Here is a 7,066-nt window from a genome sequence, read left to right as displayed (position 1 = left end):
CTGTCTCTGGCTACAATTTTCTGGCAATTCATCTAGCTTTCTTGCTATAAGTTGTTTAATCTGTTCTGCCTCATCCTTACACATACAATGGCATACATATTTTGCTGCTCCATAGACATTTCCTACTACTTGAATGTCCATGTTGGCTCTCCATGCTTTTCGTAGGTCAGGATTGTATGGATTTATATCACTTCAGCACCTACTTCACGTTTTAGTATGTAGAAACAGGCTCTATTCCAGTGTCAGCATTTCTTTTAAGACGAGTTGCCACTTGGCCTCTTTAGGTAATCAAAGCGGCAGCAATTACGTCCATTTTTTCTACATGTTTGTGTATGATTATGCTTTTGTAAACGTGTTACTAAATCTTTTAAGTCATCATCTTTGCCTTCTTTTGGTACATGACAACTAATATATTTATCAATGAAACGTGGAGCTTTCCTTCTACCTTCCACTGTCTTAATATCTGGTGCATCTTCTACCCACCATAGACTATGTATATGAGGTGAGCCTCTTTGTTGAAACTGAACCCTCAAAAAGTAGTCTTTTATTTCACCTATAGGCTTATTAGCACCATTCAATATATGATTCATAAAAGCTTGAAAGCAATGAGAGAAATGATGTGGTACTATCACTGGGTAGCTACTTAGCAACCTTCTATGTTCTGAAGTAGACAGCTTTTTTACTTCATCATCACTTCGATTCATTCCATTACATTTTGCAAGTACACTCATTAAATCAAACAAATTCATATCATCTGCACTTAATGTAATGAAGAATGTAGGTGGACCTAGCGTTCTAAACATGGCAAACAAATAAAGCTTTGCTTTATTCTAGTAAGCTGAGGAACCACGTATATTACGCATAAATGCATATAAATTTTCTGAAAGCTCTGGGTTTTCACTTAAATCTCCATTTAATAATGCACCAGCAGTGATACGTCCTGTGCTACCCAATGATGATGATGATCTAATTCGCATTGCAATTGATACGGAATTATGTAATCTCATCTTTTCAAGTAAATTTGCTGACCATAGTCAATATGAATATTACTAGACGAGCGATTATCAGCATTAAGTAAATGTGATTGAATATAATCAGTAAATGTTATTGGTGGGTCTCTTGCTGTATGAAGACAATTGACTCCATTTGGAAATAGACATGAAAATGCCATTTCCTCTGCGTTATTATATTCATATAAATTTATTGGCTGGCCGCTTACTCGAGGAAGCTGATGCACTTGACTATTATATGATCCATTTCTAATGAAGTCAATGGCTTCTAAAATTGGTAGTATATGATTGGTTCTGACTACTGAACATTCAAATTGGGGAGGCTCAGTATTAGTACTTTGCTCAGGTTCATTCTTATCGCCAGAACAGTAATTGTTATCAATAACAGATTCATCAATGTTCAAATCGCTATATAAAGTATTATTTTCTTTTAGCCACCTGAGTGCATCAACAACCAATGGCTTCCTCACTACAAATAGGTTTCTAGTACTAGTAGATGTGCTTGATTGTGCAGTGTTAGCAGAAGCACTGTTTGTACTGGTACTAGCTCTAGCACTCTCATAGTACTGGCTGTTTGCTCACCAGCTGGAACAGAAACTGTTGCGTTTGTGCTCGCCAGTGGCTTAACTAACACCACTCTATCACCAATTAGGGGCCTAGGCAAAGTATTAACTATTTCAGACACATTTGCAGGAAAGTTAATGGTCTGGCCAGCCAATGCTCTTTGACCCAATGGCAACACTAATAGCTTCATAAAGGCTTGCACTCTAGAAATTAGTCTCTGTTCCATTGTGTTCAAATGGGATAGTTCTGGTGGGATTTCATCGACATGCATATTATTGATTGTAGCAAATGGAGGTATTTTCCCTTTCTTTATAACAGCCATACATCTACTACAAACATAAACACTATCTTCAGTAGGCATTAAGGCTGATAATTGTGTATCATTAATACATGCATGATAATGCTGTTGTAATATCATATAGCCGGAAATTTTGCAGGGAGTAAAATTTGTGTGGCGAATTGCTAAATTTTGGTTATTGGCAGATTTTAATTTTGCAGATTAGTGGCCACGTGCCATTCAGCATGCGTACAAAGGCTCAAAATCGTGGTTTTTATTTTGGCGAATGAAACTCTATTTGCCAAATTGGCCAAATTTTTGTCCCTCCAAATTTTTTGTGCTATACCGTACATCATTTACTTTACTCACATCAACCAATGATACACCTTTTGGGTAGCACAGACGCTCATGTACAGCATACACTGGTTGGAGATAGTCTTATCTATTTTTTAAATTTTGTGAGGTCTTTTCTAGATAGATGTTGCTGACGAACGCTTTCGGGTGAGGAAGCTGGAGGTGGCTGATTAGCCAATAACTCTCTACGATATTCCCTCATTATTTGATTATGTTGAGCTCTTTGCTCTTCAGATTCTGAGGCTCTTCTTTCATGATCTCTTTCACGAAGATCTAATAGACGTTCTTCTCTTTGAGCCATTGATTCAGTGCTAATTCTTTGCTGATTTCTGTGTCTTTGATCACTTAGACATTCTTCTCTGTGATCTGCTGATTCATTAGTTATAGATCTAGCCCTCTGTGCATATTCCTGCATCTTTCTCAATCTTTTGGCCTTATCTTCTTGACACTCTTTAGCTCTATGTTCGTTTTGCTTCTCTTTCAAGTAATCAATACATCTCTTTTTATTATTAATCACGTCTTGTAGTGGTACTCTACGCTTCATTGCGGGTGGGCCATAGAAAGTATCTATAATGTCTCTCCTCTTTTGCTTTTTATGTGATGATGTTGTTGTAGTGTGTGCGTGTTGTTGATTGGTGGATGCAAGCATCCATTGAGGTAAAAATCGCTTCTTCTTAGCTACCGTTTCTGGTAAGGAAGTTTCCATCTTCAAAACTGAAGTTATTTTTGAAACTCAGCGTTACATCGGTTGCTTAGTTATAAATAGGCTAATAATAATAATTAAGGCATGGTATAATTTGATTTGATATTTTTTATGGACTACTAGTAGACCTATTAATTAATTCTTGACACATTAATTATTATTTTGGGTCCTAAATTATTAATTGCAATAGCTGCATTCACTGATTTTAGTACTGAAGATTGAAGTTAAAATGGGGTAAGACAATGAAGATTATGATCTACTTAACAACAAAGATTTAAATGATTGTATGATAATTACAATTAAATAAGTAATATTAATCTTCAATAGGAGGAAATGTACTCTCAGACAGGGACACCAATCGGCTGCCACTGGTAGATGAGACTGGCGATGATCATAATTCAGCCACAGTACTATCACACAGAGGAAGAGATAGAAGACCACCACCTCCCCTCCCATAAGACCACCACCTCCAAGATGGGAAGAAAGGCCAAATGAAATAGCTGCTGACCGTGGAGGTCGTGGTCACTGGCCGGTAGCACCATCAGCCGGAAAAAGACAGGGAGATGGTATAGGAGCAGCAAGAGGGGGTGGTGGTAGAGGTGACGGGTCTCCTGTTAGAGGTGCCAGGCGTGCGAGTAATACTAATAGAGGAACAGGGAGAGATATGTGGCAGGCACAGCAGCAGTTCTTCCAGAGTCACTTTAGACCTTACCAAAGAGGAAGAGGAGGGAGAAGAAGGGGGTGGTGGCAGGGACAACACAATAATAGTGTAATGAAGCAATTGGACAGACTATTAGATATAATAGAATTAATACTTAGAAATAACCAGTGAACTATTATAACTGCCTGTATATCTAACACTGACTTATTTCTTCAATAAATTTTCATATTATCATAATATTTGACATATATTGTAGTCATGTTCGCTTATTGAGGTGTGTGTGTGTGGATGGGTTGACTTGTGAATTATGTAGTCTCCACTATGCAATCTTTCATAGATGATATTCCTGAATATTAAGCAATTTTCCACAATGATATTCCTGAATCCCTATTATATTATGAGAAAGCCGGTAAACAATTTTTTGTTATTAAATTTGAACTATTTACTTATTGTCTTACTTTATTGACTTGACCCTAGCAATTTCTAGTACATCAATATAGTTTGAATTGCGGGAAGAAGTTTATTGTTACAACTTAGTGCCAGTAGAATGGCAGCAATTTTGCTTTGCTTAACCATACCCACTACGTAATAACGTGGGTGGGCATTGCTAAGGCGTCATATAAAATGCATTTCTCCAATGCAACGTGTATAAATGAAATGAATTGTTGACATAAAAACATATATTGCGCGTGGGTGAAAACAATTTTAGGAAGACCTTGGGGCTATGCTCCGAGGTCGTAAAAAGATTTGTGGACACTTTCATGAATACCACTAATTTTATTGTAAACCTACATGTACATGTATATGTGTTCCATGTATATGCATTACATTGTTGTGAAACACACAAAATGCGTTATTGCATTACAGTACAAAACTTGATATGTTGTACAGTTTAAAATCAATGATCCTTCCTATTACTCATTGATTCATGAAGCAAGCTTCATAACAACAATCCTATTATATAGGCGATAGCCTATATGTAGGGTTGAGGTTGATTTTTCAAGATGGCGGCTATTTTTATGATTTTCAAACACTCACAACTCTTATCTTACGTTGTACAGCCTTATAAATGGCTTAGATGAGCTCTCCTTCACTGAGTGATTCTCCTGGTACCTTTAAAGTGGACTGTAATGCAGCTGGAGCATTTCTGGAGAATAGGCCCAAATTCAAATTTCTGCAAAATTCTTCAGACTTTTTCTTTCTCTTCTTTCATCTTTCTTCTATTAACACGGAAATCTTTTAAACCAGAGAGCCATTGAAGTTGGCTTTTACATTATTCCTTTAGGATTGGGTCAAGGACTGGACATGTGGCTTCAAAAAGAAGCAAGGACAGAGAAAAATAGAAGACAAATTCCAGCTGCAGCAACGCGTGGTTTGTGGTTTGACGCCATTTTAATTAATGCGCACGTGATTAGCATGAATATGATTAACCTAACCACATAATCATAACAGAAAGTAAGTTTATTAATTTAAGAAAAAAGAATGGAAAAAAGTAAATAAAAGCATTAAAAATGGAAAAGTAGTAGGATTAAATTGTAAAAAAGTAAAGAAACAATTATTATTAGGATTTTGCTGTAGTATTTTAATATTATCAATATATAAAACATTAGTTGAAAGAGGTGTTGTGCTACTGGCTGCTGGGTCGAGCACAACATAATGCATTTGCCCTATATAACCAATATTAATAGAAGCAAGTGGACTAAAACCACTTGGTTCAGTTAGAACAACAATGGTAGTCACACTGCACTATATTGTAATTGAAAATGTTTAACATTTCACTGAGCCCACTTATATTGAATGGTCTCCCCAGGCCCCTCTACTTAGCCTCACCAAATTATGCTTCCATCTTGCAATGGGATCTACCCTAAAAAACATGTCTTCCTCAGACTAAGTACCAGCACTGGCGCCATCAATGGCTGGCACATTGAAGGAAATAAAGCTAGAATAATGCGTACCATCACTCATGCAAAGGATTATTTCTAAAATAAGACACTTCATTTCTGAGCTCAAAATTAGTCTTTTGTATTCCATAAGGAAGATGGTATGTGATTCCATTAAACAAACAGCTACCATCAAGGAGAACATTATAAATTGTGTATCCATGTTGTCTAACAAAGTGACTAGGATCACTATAGGGGCTTCATTATAGGGGCTTTTAACTTCCATGGCCAATAATAGGGAGACTATTGCATGGGACACACACAACGATGGTAGGTTCACTTTGTTGGGCAGTACTATTAACAACCATGGGAGTAATGGGAACACTATTATTAAAAATATCTGGAACATACACAACTGCAGTAGATTCACTTTGTTGAACATTGTAATATCATTATTGGGTTGATCAAACAAGGCTGCAAAAACCTCTCTATCATCACAACAGAGTAAGATAGCCATTCCTTATTTATATTAACATTTTTATACAGGGGGTTGTGAACTTTTAGCCATTTGAGGGCATTCATAACATTGGTTGGCCTAACATACTGTAACATGTAGTCACCCTTGTAGGAAAGTTTTCTTCTTAATTTAAGTGCATTCAGTTCACACTGTAAATGCAAAATGGGAAGCACATCAACTATGGTATCAACATTGGATGGGACATTTACAGCTGGTCCAAGAATGCCCTTTTGTTTACTGCCACGTAAGGATACCATTTACATAAATGGTATCTTAAGGGAAATCAACCGTAACCAAGCTCTTTCAAACATTGCAATACGGGAGGTATAGTTTCAAGGCCAAGGCCTTTAGCTTTTGCCATTACAGGGACATTCCCCCTTTTCAGGGAATAATTACATGTCAAGCATATCCATTCTGTACCACAAGTAACATTTCAGGGTCCCTTTGCTATATTTATTTCTATCAAAAGAAACTATATTAGTGAAATACATCATGGGAGCCGAATCTAATTTTAGTAGAACAATTAGAAATAGCTTCATTTATTGCAACCAATGGATTTCTGGCAAATCTTTTACAAGCAGCAACATTAAATTTCTACACTTAGATGCTTCATTGGCTCTCATCGACAAATGCTCTTTGTTTTTCTGCTTTCTTTATGAAAAAGCTCCAGGTGTTTCATTGGCTCTCACAACAGCCATATTAGTTTCGTTTTGATGCTTTCTTTGTAAAGAAGATTCTAGTGCTTCATTGGCTCTATTAGAAGCCATTCTCTTTTTAGCAGTGCACTTTTTCCTTTTTGCTACTTTAATAAAATTAAAACCACATGGACAATTATTATAAAAAAACAGATATTTGTTCGCTACATAATGGGCACTTCATTATACTTTTATTTTATTGACAAACCACAATTATCACATAAACTTCCAGATACAAACTGAAGCAAAACATTGTGAGCACTGTTTGAATGTTGAGAGCAAAGATTACTTTTAATGTCTCCTGCCAAAAGTAAAATCTTGCATAAAGCAGTCAAAACCATAAAAGGCAAAGCAATGTGCATGAATTTTCTACGAATACTATAAGCTCCGTTGTTCTTACCTGCT

The sequence above is a fragment of the Amphimedon queenslandica genome, unplaced genomic scaffold (genome assembly GCF_000090795.2).
Source record: "Amphimedon queenslandica unplaced genomic scaffold, v1.1 AMPQUscaffold_13522, whole genome shotgun sequence".
Taxonomy (NCBI): Eukaryota; Metazoa; Porifera; class Demospongiae; order Haplosclerida; family Niphatidae; genus Amphimedon; species Amphimedon queenslandica.
Note: the sequence above shows the minus strand (reverse complement) of the source record.